Source organism: Kogia breviceps, chromosome 11 (genome assembly GCF_026419965.1).
Source record: "Kogia breviceps isolate mKogBre1 chromosome 11, mKogBre1 haplotype 1, whole genome shotgun sequence".
NCBI lineage: Eukaryota > Metazoa > Chordata > Mammalia > Artiodactyla > Physeteridae > Kogia > Kogia breviceps.
The window spans coordinates 44,550,508-44,570,020 of record NC_081320.1 but is presented as its reverse complement, the minus strand read 5'-3'; the positions used below and the strand labels follow the sequence as shown (position 1 = coordinate 44,570,020).

The 19,513-nt window shown below is 40.9% G+C and overlaps 1 pseudogene; it reads right to left on the bottom strand.

Annotated features, from left to right (window-relative positions):
* Positions 1-1,085: 1,085 nt before the first annotated feature.
* Positions 1,086-2,534, bottom strand: LOC131765855 (elongation factor 1-alpha 1 pseudogene; annotated as a pseudogene).
* Positions 2,535-19,513: the final 16,979 nt, after the last annotated feature.

Here is a 19,513-nt window from a genome sequence, read left to right as displayed (position 1 = left end):
TGGAATATTACTTAGCCATAAAAAAGAACGAAATTGAGTTATTTGTAATGAGGTGGATGGACCGAGAGTCTGCCATACAGAGTGAAGTAAGTCAGAAAGAAAAAAACAAATATCATAGGCTAATGCATATACATGGAATCTAAAAAAATGGAACTGATGAACCTAGTGGCAGGGCAGGAATAAAGACGCAGATATAGAGAACGGACTTGAGGACATGGTGGGGGAGGGGAAGCTGGGATGAAGTGAGAGAGTAGCACTGACATATATACACTACCAAATGTAAAATGGATGACTAGTGGGAAGCTGCTGCATAGCACAAGGAGATCAGCTCGGTGCTTTGTGACAATCTAGAGGGGTGGGATAGGGAGGGTGGGAGGGAGGCTTACAAAGGAGTGGATATGGGGATATATGTATACATATAGCTGCTTCACTTTGATCCACTTTGTTATACAGCAAAAACTAACACAACATTGTAAAGCAGTTATACTCCAATAAAGATATAAAAAATGCAAGTATGGCTCATTATTTGGAGTTGTATTAATATGACACTATATTAATAAATCAAAGGAGAAAAACAATATAATCATCTCAATAGATACTTAAATACCATTTAGCAAAATTGATTTCTGACTAAACAAAACAAAATCAAAACAAAAACCAGAAAGGCTTACTATATCATGAATAGCTAGATTTTTTTTTTTGCCATTATAAAGATCCAGTATCATACTTTAATTACCATTAAAGTAAGGAAGAAGATATTATACCTTAATAATGTTGGGAGTCCACCCGCCAATGCAGGGGACACGGGTTCATGCCCTGGTCTGGGAAGATCCCACGTGCCGCGGAGCGGCTGGACCTGTGAACCATGGCCGCTGAGCCTGTGCATCCGGAGCCCATGCTCTGTGGTGGGAGAGGCCACAGCAGTGAGAGGCCCGCGTACCAGAAAAAAAAAAAATGTCCACAAAACATTCTCCTTTCCTTCTGAAGGTTTTACAATGCATTGTTATCATTAACCAGTCTTTTGCTATTAGACTTAAATGGCCAATTGAGACAAACAGTTCTGAGACCGTTCTTCCACCACTGTTTAAGAATGGGGTGGCAGGTATTGAGGATAATATTCATTTAGCCTTCTGAGCTTTCTGGGTAGACTTGGTGACCTTGCCAGCTCCAGCTGCCTTCTCGTCCACTTCTTTGATGACACTCACAGCAACCGTCTGTCTCATGTCATGAATAGCACAACGGCTCAGAGGAGGAGAGTCAGAGAAGCTCTCAACGCACATGGGTTTGCCAGGAACCATATCAACAATGGCAGCATCACCAGATTTCAAGAATTTGGGGCCATCTTCCAGCTTTTTCCCAGAACGGCGATCAGTGTTCTCCTTCAGCTCAGTGAACTTGCAAGCAATGTGAGCTGTGTGACAATCCAACACACATGCATATCCATCACTGCTTTGGCCTGGATGGTTCAAGATAATCACCTGAACTGTGAAGACAGCTGCTTCCATTGGTGGGTCATTTTTGCTGTCACCAGCCACATTGTCATGACAAACATCTTTGACAGACACATTCTTGACATTGAAGCCCACATTGTCCCCAGGAAGGACTTCACTCAAAGCTTCATGGTGCATTTCAACAGACTTCACTTCAGTTGTCACTTTGACCGGAGCAAAGATGACCACCATGCCATGTTTGAAAACACCAGTCTCCACTTGACCCACAGGGACAGTGCCAATACCACCAATCTTGTAGACGTCCTGGAGGGGCAAACACAAGGGCTTGTCAGTTGGTCAAGTTGGTGGCAGGATGCAATCCAGAGCTTCAAGCAGTGTGGTTCTACTGGCATTGCCATCTTTACAGGTGACTTTCCATCCCTTGAACCAAGGCATGTTAGCACTTGGCTCCAGCATGTTGGAATGGTTGAATGTTGACACCATTCCAGCCAGAAATTAGCACAAATGCTACTGTGTCGGTTTTGTAGCCAATTTTCTTAACGTAGGTGCTGACTTCCTTAACAATTTCCTCCTATCTCTTCTGACTGTAGGGTGGCTCAGTGGAATCCATTTTGTTAACTCCAACCATTAGTCGTTTCACACCCAGAGTGTGGCCAGAGTGTAGGCCAGAAGGGCATGCTCACAGGTCTGCCCATTATTGGAAATACCTGCTTCAAATTCACCAACAGCAGCAGCAACAATCAGGACAGCACAGTCAGCCTGGCATGTGCCTGTAATCATGTTTTTGATGAAGTCTCTGTGTCCTGGGGCATCAATGGTGGTCACATAGTACTTGCTGGTCTCGAATTTCCATAGGGAGATATCAATGGTGATACCACGCTCACGTTCAGCTTTCAGTTTGTCCAAGACCCAGGCATACTTGAAGGAGCCCTTTCCCATCTCGGCAGCCTCCTTCTCGAACTTTTCAATGGTTCTCTTGTCTATCCTACCACATGTGTAGGTCAGATGGCCAGTAGTGGTAGACTTCCCCGAATCTACGTGTCCAATGACAATGATGTTAATGTGGGTCTTCTCCTTTCCCATTTTTGCTTAGGTTTTTAGGACACCTGTGTCCTCGCGGCAAACCCATTGGGAAAAAAGCTAATATATATTCTTGTGGATCTGGCCTCTTCTACTCAACAATATGTTTTTAAGATTCACCCAGGTGCTTATGTGTAGCTACTGTTATTGTTTTACTCTGCTTAATAGTATTTTATTGTATGAATATACCACTATTTGTTTATTCATTCTTCTGTCGATGGGCTTTGAGGGAGTTCCCAGTTGGAGATGATTACAAATAGAGCTGCTATGAACATAAAAGACATGTTCTTGTATATGTCTTTTAAATAACGTGTGCACATATTTTTATTGGGTATATTCTTATAAATGGCATTGCTGGGTAAAAATGTATATGTACCTTCAACTTTATTAAATACTATAAAAATTTTTCCAAAGTGTTGTACCAATCTGCACTCTTCTGGCACCATATAAGAGTATCCGTTGGGCTTCCCTGGTGGCGCAGTGGTTGAGAGTCCGCCTGCTGATGCAGGGGACGCGGGTTCGTGCCCCGGTCCCGGAAGATCCCACATGCCGCGGAGCGGCTGGACCCGTGAGCCATGGCCGCTGAGCCTGCGCGTCCGGGGCCTGCGCTCCACAACGGGAGAGGCCACAACAGTGAGAGCCCCGCGTACCGCAAAAAAAAAAAAAAAAAAAAAAAAAAAAAAAGAGTATCTGTTGTCCACATCCACATCAACACCTGGTAGTGTTGGTCTTTTAATTTTAGCCATTCTGGTGGGTATATAATGATGTCTGGTTATAGTTTTTATTTGCATTTCCCTAATTATTAGGGATGTTAAGTATCTTTTCATATGTTTATTGTCCATTGGATATCCTTTTTTCCTCAGAAGCATCTGTTCAAATCTTTTGCCCATTTTTCTTCTGGGTTGACTGTCATTTTCTTATTGGTTTGTAGGATTTCTTCATGTATTTCATACATGAGCTCTTTGTAGGTTATAGGTGTTGCAAATATTTTCTGCATATTCTGTATCCTTTAATAAATGGAAAGTATTAATACCAATGTTAAATTAATCTCAAATTTATCAGTCTTTTTCTTTATGATCAGTTCTTTTTGTCTCCTATTTTTAAAGTCTTTCCTTACCTTTAATGAGGTTTTAAATTTTAATGTACTCAAATTATCTTTTTCTTTATGATTAGTACTTATTAAAATCTTTTCTGGGCTTCCCTGGTGGCGCAGTGGTTGAGAGTCCTCCTGCCAATGCAGGGGACACGGGTTCGTGCCCCGGTCCGGGAAGATCCCACATGCCACAGAGCGGCTGGGCCCATGAGCCATGGCTGCTGAGCCTGTGCGTCCGGAGCCTGTGCTCCGCAACAGGAGAGGCCACAATAGTGAGAGAGGCCCACGTACCGCAAAAAAAAAAAAAAAAAAACCTTTTCTAGGGCTTCTCTGGTGGCGCAGTGGTTAAGAATCCACCTGCCAATGCAGGGCACACGGGTTCGAGCCCTGGTCTGCGAAGATCCCACATGCCACAGAGCAACTAAGCCTGTGCACCACAACTGCTGAGCCTGCGCTCTAGGCCCGCGAGCCACAACTACTGAGCCTGAGTGCCACAACTACTGAAGCCCGCACGCCTAGAGCCCGTGCTCCGCAACAAGAGAAGCCACCATGATGAGAAGCCCACACACCGCAATGAAAAGTAGCCCCTGCTCGCTGCAACTAGAGAAAGCCCGCACGCAGCAACAAAGACCCAACGCAGCCAATAAATAAATAAATAAAATTAATTAAAAAAAATTTTTTTTCTTATCTTGAAGTCATGACGCTCTTCTTCCTTTAGAAGCTTTATTTAGCCTTTTAAGTCTATGATACATCTAGAATGAATTTTTTTTTTTTTTTTTTTTGTGGTACACGGGCCTCTCACCGCTGTGGCCTCTCCCATTGCGGAGCACAGACAGGCTCCGGACGCGCAGGCTCAGCGGGCTCACGGGCCCGGCCGCTCCGCGGCATGTGGGATCTTCCCGGACCGGGGCACGAACCCGTGTCCCCTGCATCGGCAGGCGGATTCTCAACCACTGCGCCACCAGGGAAGCCCTAGAATGAATTTTTTAATGTATGGAGTTTTCCATTTTTAATATTTGGTTAAACAAAATACATCTTTTGTAAACAAACTCAACACAAGGCCAACAAAAAGAAAAGCATGAAAAACAAAAAGACCAGGGTTGCCCCTTACTGGGCATCAGGGTCAGGCTTGCCCCCTTCCTTAAAGGAAGTGGGGCTTTTTGCCCTTGGGCATCAGCATGGGTCCCTGTTCCTAAGCACCAGAATTGGATATGAACAGAGAAACCAACCATGAAATGTTTAAGCATCTTTGCATATCCCTTTGCCTCATGGACTCCAAGTGCATGGGGATGGAGTGAATTTTCATGTATAGTATGAGGTAGGTGTCAAGTTTCTCCACATAATTTATTCAATTCTCCCAGCACCATTTATTGAAAAGATTATCTTTTCTTTAATGCTTGGCAGTGTCTCTTTTGTCAAAAATAAAATATCCACATATGCATGGATCTTCTTATGGATTTATACTATATTTCATTGGTCGGTATGTCCATCCTTGTGACACAATTATTTATAATACATGTAATGTACAGTAGAGTAAGTCCTCCCACTTTGTATTTCTTCAAGATTGTGTGGGTTATTCTAGGCCCTTTGCATTTCCATATTATCAAGTTTCAAAAAAGAATTTTGGCTAGATTTTGTTGGATACCAAATTTTTTTAAAACCCTCTATTTGATCTTCTAAATAATCATTTGAATATTATTTCTTGGTTTCATGAGTTACACATCAGCAAACATATATAGTGTGCCTGCCTTAGGTAAAGTAACTGGCCAGGTTCAAAAATATCTCTGATATGAGCTGAATTACTCATCTTCACAAAATATGTTGCCTTAGGAAACCACCTTCTTATGACAGTCATTCCTATAGGAGCACCTTAAATTCCTTCCTCTCAGTAAACCCAGTAGTAATTGTCCTCTCTTTCCAGTCTCCAGAGGATAACATAAATAGCTGTAGAATTAGAAAGGAAAATGAGTAAAAGGATACAAATCATTTACAGAATAAGATTTTACGGGTGCAAAATGTAGCTACAAAATTCTTATTCAAAGTATGACAGTTCTCAGTCCAGAGACTTAATTGCTTGGGTTCTCAATTCTTTCGTCCATTTCCTCTTTTCACCCTTGTCTTTCTTTTCTTGCCTCCAATATTTTCTTCAACCCAAGGCTTTTCTCCTTAACTGCTCCTATTGCTTGCCCTCCAGCTCTTTGTATCTGTGTATCAGCAGAAGCACAGAGGATCTCTCATCTAAATATTAAAGGCATGCCTGACTTCTCAAGATTATCTTCCCAAGTCACTGAACAAATCTCAAGAGCTGTTGCATATTTGAGAGTACATACCTGGGAAGCAGTTCCTCAGAAAGCTACATGGCAGTCTTGCTAAGTACTTCACAGTTCTGAGTCCCATTTTATTTTATTTTATTTATTTATTTTTTTGCCGTACGTGGGCCTTTCGCTGTTGTGGCCTCTCCCGTTGCGGAGCACAGGCTCCGCGGCCATGGCTCACGGGCCCAGCCGCTCCGCGGCATGTGGGATCTTCCCGGACCGGGACACGAACCCGTGTCCCCTGCATCGGCAGGCGGATTCTCAACCACTGCGCCACCAGGGAAGCCCCTGAGTCCCATTTTAAACAGGAGTGAAAAACTACCTGAAGTTCAAGGGCAGAGCTGGAATTACAGTTCAAAGCTTTTGGCTGGTCTGCTATGCTATTAACTAACCCACCTGGTTATTAATGGTACCACAAATCATGCCTCAGTCTAGGTGAGCTTGTAAAGGAAGCACCAACCACTGTGTTAACCATTTACCTCTTTATGAGCTGTTTTTTCTTTTTTAACTAAGGTTTTCCGTATCAATCTTGAAAAGTATCGAGAATCTAAACACCAGCCATAATCTTACCAATTAGACAGTATTACCCTTATTACTTTGGCATATACTTCCAGGCTTTCTTAATGCATAGCTGATATACATAGTTTCATTTTCTGCCTAAAATTACATCAGAAGCAGGTTTCTATGTGTTTACATTTTTTATATTAATAAATGGCTGTAAAATATTCCTTTGAATCGTAAAGAAGTGAACAGTTTCCCTTTTATTAGATTGTAACTTATTTCCAATTTCATCACAATTGTAAATAACATTGATGTGAAAAACTTCATGAATGACTCTTTGTCTGTATTTTGGGTTATTTCCATACCAAAATATGTATCTGATAAAGAAGTTGTATCCAGAATTTTTTATTTTTGGTCACACCATGCAGCTTGCGGGATCTTACTTCCCTGACCAAGGATTGAACCCAGGCCCTGGCAGTGAAAGCACCGAGTCCTAACCACTGGACCTCCAGGGAATTCCCTATCCAGAATATTTTTTAAAACTCTTACAAATCAATAATAAAAACCAAACAACCCATTTTTAAAAAATTGAAGTATGGTTGATGTACAATATTATATGTTACTGGTGTACAATATTCACACTTTTTACAGGTTATATCCCATTTATAGTATTATAAAATATTGGCTATATTCCCCATGTTGCACAATATATACACTTATAGCTTATTTTACACCTAGTAGTTTGTACTTCTTAATCCCCTACCCCTATATTGCCCCTTCCCCCTCCCCTCTCCATACTGGTAGCCACTAATTCGTTCTCTATATCCGTGAGTCTGCTTCTTTTTTGTTATATTCACTAGTTTGTTGTATTTTTTTATAAACTTTATTTTTATTTTGGGGGGCTGCATTGGGTCTTCGTTGCTGCATGTGGGCTTTCTCTAGTTGTGGCGAGCAGGGGCTGCTCTTCGTTGTGGTGCGCAGGCTTCTCATTTGTGGTGGCTTCTCTTGTTGCAGAGCACGGGCTCTAGGTGCGTGGGCTTCAGTAAGTATGGCTCCCGGGCTCTAGAGGGCAGGCTCAGTAGTTGTGGGGCATGGGCTTAGTTGCTCCTCAGCATGTGGGATCTTCCCAGACCAGGGATCGAACCCGTGTCCCCTGCATTGGCAGGCGGATTCTCAACCACTGCACCACGAGGGAAGTCCCTGTTGTATTTTTTAGATTCCACATATAAATGACATCATACAGTATTTGTCTTTCTCTGTCTGACTTATTTGACTTAGCATAATACCCTCCAAGTCCATCCATGTTGCTACAAATGGCAAAATTTCATTCTTTTTATGACTGAGTAATATTCCCACCAATTTACATTCCTACAAACAGTGTACAAGGGCTCCCTTTTCTCCACATACTTGCCAACATTTGTTACTTGTGTTCTTTTTTTTTAAATTGAAATATAGTTGATTTACAATGTCATGTTTCAGGTTTACAGCACAGTGATTCATATATATAAATATATATATATATATATATATATATATATATGTACTTTTTCAGATTCTTTTCCCTTATAGGTTATTACAAATATAGAGTATAGTTCCCTGTGCTATACAGTAGGTCTTTGTTGGTTATGTATTTTATATATAGTAGTGTGTATATGTTAATACCAAACTCCTAATTTATCCCTCCCCCACCCTTGCCCCTTTGGTAACCATAAGTTTGTTTTCTATGTCTGTGAGTCTCTTTCTATTTTGTAAATAAGTTCACTTATAGCATATTTTAGATTCCACATGTAAATGGTATCATATGATATCTGTCTTTCTCTGTCTGGCTTATTTCACTTAGTATGATAATCTCTAAGTCTATCCATGTTGCTGCAGATGGCATTATTTCATTCTTTTTTTTGGCTGAGTAATATTCCATTGTATATATATACCACATCTTCTTTATCCATTCCTCTGTCAATGGACATTTAGGTTGCTTCCGTGTCTTGACTATTGTAAATAGCGCTGCAATGAACACTGGGTGCATGTATCTTTTTGAATTATGGTTTTCTCTGGATATATTCCCAGGAGTGAGATTGCAGGATCATATGGCAACTCTATTTTCAGTTTTTTAAGGAACCTCCATACTATTCTCCATCATGTCTACACCAAATTACTTTCCCACTAACAGTGTAGGAGGGCTCCTTTTTCTCCACTCCCACTCCAGCATTTATTACTTATAGACTTTTTGGTGATGGTTATTCTGACTGGAGTGAGGTGATACCTCATTGTAGTTTTGATTTGCATTTCTCTAATTAGCAATGCTGAGCATTTTTTTCATGTGCCTGTTGCCCATCTGTATGTCTTCTTTAGAAAAATGTCTGTTTAGATCTTGTGCCCATTTTTTGACTGAGTTGTTTGTTTTTTTGATATTGAGTTGTATGAGCTCTTTCTATATTTTGGAATTTAATCCCTTGTCAGTCATATCATTTGCAAGCATTTTCTCCCATTCTGTAGGTTGTCTTTTCTTTTTGTTTATGGTTTCCTTTGCTGTGTTTATTTGCATTCTTTTTGATGATAGCCATTCTGACAGGCAAACAACCCAATTTTTAAATGGGAAAAGAAAGTGGACAATTTACCAAAGAAGATATACTCAAGACAAATAAGCACATGAAAATATAATTAACAACATTAGTCATCTGGGAAACACAAATTAAAAGGACAATGAAGTAATACTACACATCTACCTGAATGGCTAAAATTTTTTTAACTGACAATGCAAAGTGTTGGCAATGATAAGGAGCAACTGGAATTCTCATATTTTGCTGATGGGAATGAAAATGATGCAGTCCCTTTGGAAAATTGTTTATCATTGTTTTATAAAGTTAAATTACACTTACCATACAACTCAGCAGTTGTCTTCCTAGAAATGAAATAAAATTCTACTCCCCCAAAAAAGGAAAATATATGTCCACACAAAGACTGTATGTGAATATTCATAGCACTTAATTCATAATAACCCAAAACAAAACAATGCAAATGTTCATCAACTGGTAAATGGGTAAACAAACAATTGTGATATATTTATACAATGCAATATTTCTCAGCAATAAAAATGAGTGAGTTATTGATACCTGCAAGAATATAGATAAATCTCAAATGCAATATGCTAAGAAGCCAGATACAAAAGACTACTATATGATTTCATTTATATGACATTCGAGAAAAGGCAAAACTATAGTGACAGAAAGAAACTTTTTGAGGTAGTGGAAATGTCTTGATTGTTGTGATGGTTACATGACTATACATTTGTTAAAACACATTAAATTTGTTTGCTTAAAATGAGTGAATTTTTCATGTATTAAATTTCTCAATAAGCAGATTTTTAAAATAAGGAGTGATTCTGAGCTGTTTTTTTTTTTTCCACTTGGGCAGTTGACTTGAAGTAGAACCCGAGAACACATGGGGAAATTCAGAAAGAGAAGTAGGACTTGAGGGATGCAGAGGATGGTATCAGGATAATGACTTTTGGTTTTGGACGTGTTAATAAGGTTGAGCTAATGCGGGTACAGAGAGAGAAAAGAGACATAAAGAAATGAGAAGGAAAAAAACTCATATGCAGTAAGAAAGAAAGCATAAAATTGAGAAAAGGAAAGATGATTATTGTACATAGGCTTTTTTGTGTTGCCTGTTCTTGTCTCAATTCTTTTTTTTCCTCTATATTCTCTTGGTGTTTCCTTTTCCCAGGGGTTCTTACGCACCATGTGTGACCATTCTGTGCTTCCGAAGTCTCCCTCTAAACAGACCACACACACACACACACACACACACACACACACACACACACACACACCAACAATAACACAAACAAATGAGAACAATAGGTGGAAAAAGTAAAGCAAAAAAACCCAAGAAGCTAAAGATGTTTAGCCTCTGCCCTAACGTGCATTGGTAGGGAGGGTTCACTATTGGTCCTTCACATCCTACAGGAAGAAGCCACAGAAAAGCACCAGGTCATTTACCTTGAGTTTAAACAGTGGAATAGGAAAAGAGCTTTAATAATTTCATTAGGACCTGGGCCAGGGACTTTTCCTATGGGTTTGTTGTGAATAATTAAAGGTTAAAGATGGCATTTTTCTTTCAGCCTGGGGGAGGCAACCACACAAGTCATGATCCTAATTGAATCCAACTGGGAAACTCCAAAAATTTTCGATAACAAATTTGCCATGGTTCTGGGCCTTTCATTCTATATCCACGATAGGCAATGAAGCTGTGTTTTTATTTCCATCTTATGGTTGAGGAAATTAAAATTTATAAAAGCAATGGAATGTACCCACTCCCTCATAAAAAGGACCAAAGGACAGATGTTCAGGGCAGTTTGGCATTTTGTTCTTAGGAAAGGTAGACAAGAGCTTCTAGGGCTGTTGAGGCCTGGGTTCTCCACGAGTTGTCAGGAGAGCGCTTAGATCCTATCCACCTTCTCTGGACCAGGTTTGTGGACTGCTATCACATTAGTAGCCGTGGCTCAGAGAAGGACAGGGTAGGACTATTTGGGGTCATTGAGATCTTCTGAGAGAGCCGATGAACAGAGCAGCTTAGCTTCTCCCCCAAACACATATCAAGATGCTTCCCACTCCAACTTTACTCCACTTTATACAATATCACATGGCTAGAGAGTGTGCGAGCTGGGGGGTGAGCCCAAATTCTGTCTAACTGCAAAGCCTTGCTCTCAGCCGTCATACTCTGCTGCCTCCTATCCTTCTCGAAAATTTCCAGTATAGGTATTATATTAGGTAAAAAAGAAAAAGGAAGAAAAGAAGAAGGGAGAGAGGGAAGGGAGGGAGGGAGGGAGGGAGGGGGATGCCCTCTATTTCCATTTCCATGTGTTTTCATAAAGAACCTTCCAGTCTGCTTTTTAGAAGAGAGCACTATCTCCCACCCCTGTCACTCATTCTCCCCAAGGAAGGAGCCATTTGCCAGAATGATGAGATTAGGAGGAAGGTCACTCTTACATGCAGCAGCAAATGTTTAGTAATTGGCCCTGACTTGCAGCACAGGCCAGTTCCCCTGGTGTAAACACCTCCACCATGGCTGATTTCAAGCTACTGAAGTAAGGTCAACCAGTTTGCAAAATTCCTGAAAATTGAACATTCAGCTCCCATGAGCTGTTATGTGGGGCACCAGCATATCAACACCCACGTAACATGGTTATGTGGGCCTCAGCTCCCCACTGTTAACAGACCCTAGATCTCCTCCTCTGTTGCTCCATTGCTTCCACTTCTTCCAGAAAGGCATCACCTGTTTCCCTGGGGCACCTAACTCTTTAAGGAGTTTGGGACTTGGAGAAGTTCAGCCTTTCTCTCTCTCCTTCTCACTCTCTCTCTCTCTCTCTCTCTCTCTCTCTCACCCACACACATACATACACACAATTAAAGAAACGAAAAGAAAGAAATTTTTTTTTAGCATCTTCTGCTTTCTACCCTACAACACAGACTTCACCTGATGAAGGAACACAAAGGCCAGGCTACCTGCCTTGAACAGGAGAAGGAAAAATCTAATATAGCATGAACAAAACCCAGTTCATAGAAACTCCACTCTCTGCTTTTCTGTCCTCTACAAGGAAGGGACAAGGACAGTCTTCAGTCTGCGTCCCTGTCCTAAATGAGTTCCCAGTGCTGGGTGACATCTTCATAAGATTCCAGCCTGGACACTGAGCACATTTCTGACCTCCCCGTTTTGGAGGCTCTTCTCCTGCCAGGTTTGCCATCCCACAAGCCCTGGCTCTTTCTTGTCTGCTGAGGCTGGACCCTGGGCTGGGGGTCAGGGCGTATACCTGAGAGCATCATGATTGACAGCCCCATCCAGATCCCATGGAATGGGGGTTGACTTTCTCCGAAGGAGAGGAATATACGGTTTCCAGAAGGAAAGAAGGATGATGTGAGGACCAAAGGCATCCACCACAGGACTTCAGGTATAAATGAGTTGATCAAATACAAGCATCTACTCCCAATAATCAAAGCCGGGGAAGCACAAGAAAATCAGACAGTGGGGCTTCAGTGAGGGAATGTGACTGAGACCTCTCAAAGCACTAAAGTCTTCTTCAGAGCCTGCATCCAGGTACAAACCCAGTTCAGCCAGCCTACTGTCTACAGTGTGTCCACTGCTGGGCCCACTGCTACCCCTGGAGATACAGTCTTTCCCAAACATCAGCACTTTATTTCCTGGGACCCAGGCAGTGTTGAAAGGCTGGCTGGGCTCCCATCGAACTTATGTTGTCCACTCAGTTCCTGAGCATGGGAGAGTGCTTATGTTGGGCCAGATCCCTGGGCTGGGACCTAATTTGTGCTGAGATGCCCTGGAAGGCAAATGTGGTTCAACCTGAGCCCAACCAATAGCCAGGCACCCACATCCAGAGGTGCTTGAGTCAGTTGGTAGGATGCTGGGCCTGCTCCAGGTCTGAGTTCAAAACCACAGCAGTTTTCTCCTTGGATTTTCTGGGGCTTATTCACAATGCCCCCTGCTGACTATTTCTGGTTAACCTTGTGTCTTCTGGATCTCTGGTCAATTCGGTTCATGAAACTAATCCAGGGCCCTCTAGAGTGACACAATGAAGTCAAATAATAGATGTGAAGATGCTTTGGAGAACTGAAAAAGGAAGTCTATATAAATGCAATGGATCATTATTGTAAAGCCAAGATTGAGGTGGACAGAAGTAAATACTTCCCTTGTCTTCAAAACTTACCTTCTCCTGTATACCTTTTCAGTAGTGTATTATTTCAGTGGAAAGAAATTAATTGTAATGGACTGAATTGTTTTTCCCCAAAATTTGTATGTTGAAGTCCTAACCCCCATTTTTTCATAATGTGACTGTATTTGGAGACAGGACCTTTACAGTGGTGGTGAAATTAAAATGGGGTCATTAGGGTGGGCTCTGATTCAGTATGGCTGGTATTCTTACAAGAAGAAGAAATTAAGATGTAGACACAAACAGAGCGAAGACCATGAGAAGACACAGAGAGAAGGCAGCCATCTACATGCTGAAGAGAAAGGCCTCAGGTGAAACCAATCTTGCTAATGTCTGGATCTCAGACTTGGAGCCTCCAGAACTGTAAGAAAAATTTCTGTTGTTCAAGCCACCTAGTCTGTGGGTGTTGGGCTGCACCCCACAGGCCTGTAAGCCCTGTACTCGCCCAGTCTCAAAACTGAAGAAGAGCCTGGAGTTAATGGCTGAGACATCAATGGTTTAATGGATGGGGGAGCTTACAGAGTCTGTGGCAGATGGCGGGCAGGATGTGGCGGCAGTCTTCTCTCCCAGGGGAAGAGGGAGATTACCAATTATAGGAGGAATTGACATCTGGTTCACTCACTGGTTGCCAGGGAAACCAGCAGAGTGGTGCACCCCTCACAACCCCTTTGACAAACTATCATAGTGGAGATAGTTCTGATTTAAAGATTAGAATAATCACTAGCTGGGGCCAGAGGCAAGTACATAGGCACTTACTGATTAGGATCTATGATTAAGGGGGAAGGTCAGTCATGTGAGTAGGGTGTAGGTGAAGCAGGGACTGGTCAAGCAGGGCATGTACAGAGAGCAAGAGAACAGCCATCTTGGGTGGCCCAACCTTACAGTGGTAATTGTTAAGGCAGCTCTAACAAACTGATACATCATTCTATGACATATTTGAGCCCTGCTATTATAACTAAGTTTTACTGTACCTAAAACAAGGCCCTGCCTCAGGAATTCATGACCTAGAAGGAAGAGATAGGCAAATACAATTAATTATTATGGGTGTTATTAATAATGCTACCTACTGTTATGCCAGATACTTTGCCTATGTTGTCTTTAATCCTCACAAGAATCCTAAAATATTGTACAGATGACAAAGTAAAGGCACAGAGAGGCTTAGAACTTTCTCAAGGTCATAGAGTTATTATCAAGACAATAATTGAATCTATGTTCATCTGACTCAAAAATCTATTTTATCCCCCACTAGGTCCACTGTCTCTGCACAGAAGGCAGTGGGAACATGAACGTAGCAAGAGGGAGGGTGAGATGATCATGGTAGACATTGGTGGCCTACTTTCTTTTCCTGGTAACAGCACCTTCTCTTTTATTGGAGAATGGCTCCTCAACAAAGGGAGTACCCATCCTCCCTCCCCAGGTCCAGAGGGATGGTCCAAGGCCTGGCCAATCATAACTTTATCCCTCCATCCACAGGTCAATGACTGTGCATATGTCTGCAGCGATGCTAACCTTAGTTTTTCCCATAATTTTTATAAGCTAAAACCAGGGGAAAGAAATTTTTGCTCTCCTCTGAGATGTCTAAACTGTATATAAGCCTGGAGCACCCTGTGACCACATTTTCCCCAAGCAAGAGAAAATGAGATAAACTCATAACAAGAAACCAAAGTGTGTGTGTGTGTGTGTGTGTGTGTGTGTGTGTGTGTGTGTGTGTTTAGACAGAGACAGAGCTAACAGCACCATTCAAGTGTTTGGATCCAGCCACTCCTGAGGCTGACTCCAACCAGTCATCACTTATATGAGTTAATACATCCCCCCTTTTAACTGAAGCTAGTTTGTGGTGGGTTTCTGTCACTTAAAATCAAGTTTTGAGAAACATAATATTGGTAAAAAAAAAAATCTTCATAGATGAGGTAACCCAAGAAAGAAGGGACTAGAAAGACAAGAAGAGAAGAGAGACAGAGGCTGAGATGCGTAATAGCAGCTACATTTGGGGAACTGCAGACAGCTCAGTGTGGCTAGAGTTGAGACATGTGGAGGGGTGGAGAGATGGACAAGGCCTTAGTGCCCTGCTGGGATAATTTGTTTTTTATATGAGGTCAACATGGAGCCACCCTGGAGTTGTTTTTTTGTTTTTTGTTTTTGAATTTTTAAACTTTATTTTATTTATTTATTTTTTATACAGCAGGTTCTTATTAGTTATCTATTTTATAAATATTAATGTATATATGTCAATCCCAATCTCCCAATTCATCCCACCACATTCCCCTCTTGGTGTCCATATGTTTGTTCTCTACATCTGTGTCTCTATTTCTACCTTGCAAACTGGTTCATCTGTACAATTTTTTTAGATTCCACATATATGTGTTAATATACAATATTTGTTTTTCTCTTTCTGACTTACTTCACTCTGTATGACAGTCTCTAGATCCATCCACGTCTCTACAAATGACCCAATTTCATTCCTTTTTATGGCTGAGTAATATTCCATTGTATATATGTACCACATCTTCTTTATCCAAGACCTGTACTCAGAAAACTATAAGACACTGATGAAAGAAATCAAAGATGACACAAACAGTTGGAGAGATATACCATGTTCTTGGATTGGAAGAATCAATATTGTGCAAAGGACTATACTACCCAAAGCAATCTACAGATTCAATGCAATCCCTATCAAATTACCAGCGGCATTTTTTACAGAACCAGAACAAAAAATCTTAAAATTTGTATGGAGACACAAAAGACCCCGAATAGCCAAAGCAATCTTGAGAAAGAAAAATGGAGCTAGAGGAATAAGACTCCCTGACTTCAGACTATACTATAAAGCTACAGTAATCAAGACAATATGATACTGGCACAAAAACAGAAATATAGATCAATGGAACAGGATAGAAAGCCCAGAGATAAACCCACGCACCTATGGACAACTAATCTATGACAAAGGAGGTAAGGATATACACTGGAGAAAAGACAGTCTCTTCAATAAGTGGTGCTGGGAAAACTGGACAGTTACATGTAAAAGAATGAAATTAGAACAATCCCTAACACCACACACAAAAGTAAACTCAAAATGAATTAAAGACCTAAATGTAAGACCAGACACTATAAAACTCTTAGAGGAAAACATAGGAAGAATACCCTTTGACATAAATCACAGCAAGATCTTTTTTGATCCACCTCCTAGAGTAATGGAAATAAAAACAAAAGTAAACAAATGGGACCTAATGAAACTTTAATACTTTTGCACAACAAAGGAAACCACAAACAAGAGGAAAAGACAACCCTCAGAATGGGAGAAAATATTTGCAAACGAATCAACGAACAAAGGATTAATCTCCAAAATATATAAACAGCTCAGGCAGCTGAATATTAAAAAAACAAACAGCCCAATCAAAAAATGGGCAGAAGACCTAAATACACATTTCTCCAAACAAGACATACAGATGGCCAAGAAGCACATGAAAAACTGCTCAACATCACTAATTATTAGAGAAATGCAAATCAAAACTACAATAAGTTGTCACCTCACACCCGTTAGAATGGGCATCTTCAGAAAATCTACAAACAACAAATGCTGGAGAGGGTGTGGAGAAAAGGGAACCCTCTTACACTGTTGGTGGGAATGTAAATTGATGCAGCCACTATGGAGAACAGTATGGAGGTTCCTTAAAAAACTAAAAATAGGGCTTCCCTGGTGGCGCAGTGGTTGAGAGTCCGCCTGCCAATGCAGGGGACACGGGTTCATGCCCTGGTCCGGGAAGATCCCACATGCCATGGGGTGGCTAGGCCTGTGAGCCATGGCCGCTGAGCCTGCGCATCCAGAGCCTGTGCTCTGCAACGGGAGAGGCCACAACAGTGAGAGGCCCACGTACCACAAAAAAAAAAAAAAAAAAAACCTAAAAATAGAATTACCATATGACCCAGCAGTCCCACTACTGGGCATATACCCTAAGAAAGCCATAATTCAAAAAGACACATGCACCCCAATGTTCACTGCAGCACTATTTACAATAGCCAGGTCATGGACGCAACCTAAATGCCCACCCTGGAGTTTTCAGCCGTGGTATGATGTGATCAAACTTGTTTCAGAAGGTCACTCAGGAGAAAAACCTAAGGGAGAACACAGCAGTAGGCAGTTTCAACAGGAGGCTGCTCCAGGAATCCAGGAGAGAGGTCAGGATGGAAAATGACTCCCAAGTTCTTGGCTTTGCCATTGGCTGGAGGGAAGGGCAGGGACAAAAAGAATTTCATTTTCATCACTGCAAGGTTGAAGTATGTGTCAGACTTTGAAATAGAATTGTCCAGTATGTATATTAAAAGAGATGCCTGAGTTGGAAAATTTTTTAGAGTTCTTCTGAGTCATCAACTCAATTATTTACTACATGCCTACTACTGGTCAAGCACTGTGCTGAGAAGAATACAGTCAGATTTATGCTGCCCCAGGATTACACTCCAGTGAAGGCAAAACAGATAATAAACAGACAAAGAAATAGGTAAGTGCCTGGTAAACAATAAAACATCATCGTGTGATAGAGATGGACATGGAACGGGGGCTTCATTAGCTTAGGTGGTTGGCTGCTAAGAAGTGTGGAAGCCCCAAGTGTGGAGGAGGCTGCCACAAAATGAATGTTCCCAAATTCATGAAAATATGAAAATGCCCGGTAAAAAATCCGTCCATTTTGTAAAGTTGCCTTCTTTACCTGGCTATGCCCTCAAGGTTGGCCATGATGTGACAAGAGGCTTCAGGGCAGAAAACTGAGGCTAGTGCTTGGGAAACTCCCATCAATTCCTCTTTGTTTATCCAGCAGCATTCATCCCGCATTCCCAACGCCCGTCGTGGCATCTGCTCTGTAATTGGCAGGCCTGGCTCACTGGCACAAGCGGGTGGTATTTGATCATTATCCCTGCACCATAAATAAGGGCAACAAAGGCCAAGGTTTACAGGGCATCAGCCAAAATTATTTTGTGAATCAAAGGATCTTACTTTGAGTTGAACCAGAAATACTTGCTGTCTGGTCCTTCCTTTTTCTGGAATCTCCATCCCCATATCTTTCTATTATAATTGTTTCCTCTTTGAATCCAAGCATCTAAAAACTTGATTTCTCTTCAAGGACCCTGAAGTCATGTTGCTTTATCCCACCTACTTCCAGTCTGCTACTCAAGCCAATCAGTGTTTCTCCCAGAACATTCTTTAAATTGAAATGTTACTTAAAATTCAAAATACATTACAATTTGTTTCTTTTTTTTAGGGGCTCTTGTATAATGGCACAGAATTCATGAGGTAGTTAAGGTGAATTCCTGTGTTTTTAGATTGCCTGGGCAGGGGTTTTGGTTTGGGTGGTTTCCTCAAAAGCTGGGAAGTTCATGTTACCATTTGGGGGGCTGATTGTTTGGGGCTGTGATGAAATGACGGTATTACCTTGGAAGCCTTGTCAGTGTAATAAACAGTTTCTTTCTTTAAGAAATGTTTATGCAAACTAAAGAGGACTGCCATGAGATTATTTTGAATGGAGTTTATGCATAAGATAAAAATCAGGCAGCCTTAGGAACTTCTGGCTATGGCTGTGTGAAGAGGTTGGTGAATCTTCTTGGCAAAAACAAAACAAGTATAAAACTGGATAAAATTATTTAAAAAATAAACTAAAGTGTTAGGGCTCTGGAAATTGAACACAGGCAGAAAACAAATTAGGAAACATTTATTCTTGAAAAATTGCTAGACCTTCAGATAGGAATAGTGGAAATCTATAGCTGTAATAGTTATCTATTGCTGTGTAACAAATTACTCCAAAATGTAGCTGCTTAAAACAACAAGCATTTATCAGTGATTCACCTCTTTGGTTAAGTTTATTCCAAGGTATTTTATTCTCTTTGATGTGATTTTAAATGGGATTGTTTTCTTGCTTTCTCTTTCTGATAGTACATTATTAGTGTATAAAAAAAAACAAATTTCTGTATATTAATTTTGTATCCTGAAGTTTTCCTGAATTCATTTATTGGTTCTAATAGTTTTTTGGTGGATACTTTAAGGTTTTCTATATATAATATTATGTCATCTGCAAACAGTGACAGTTTTACTTCTTCCCTTCCAATCTGGATGCAACACTTAACCATTTTAAAGTGTACAATTCAGTTGTATTTAACACATCTAGCCAAAACAATTTTGAAAAGAATATGTTGGAAGACTTACATTACCTGATTTTAAGGCAGCTATTCTAAATCTACAATAATCATGACAGTGCATAAGGATAAACATGTAGATCAATGGAACAGAATAGAGAGTGCAGAAATAAACCCTCCTTTATGGTCAGTTGATCTTTTATAAATGTACCAAAGCAATTCAATGCAGAAA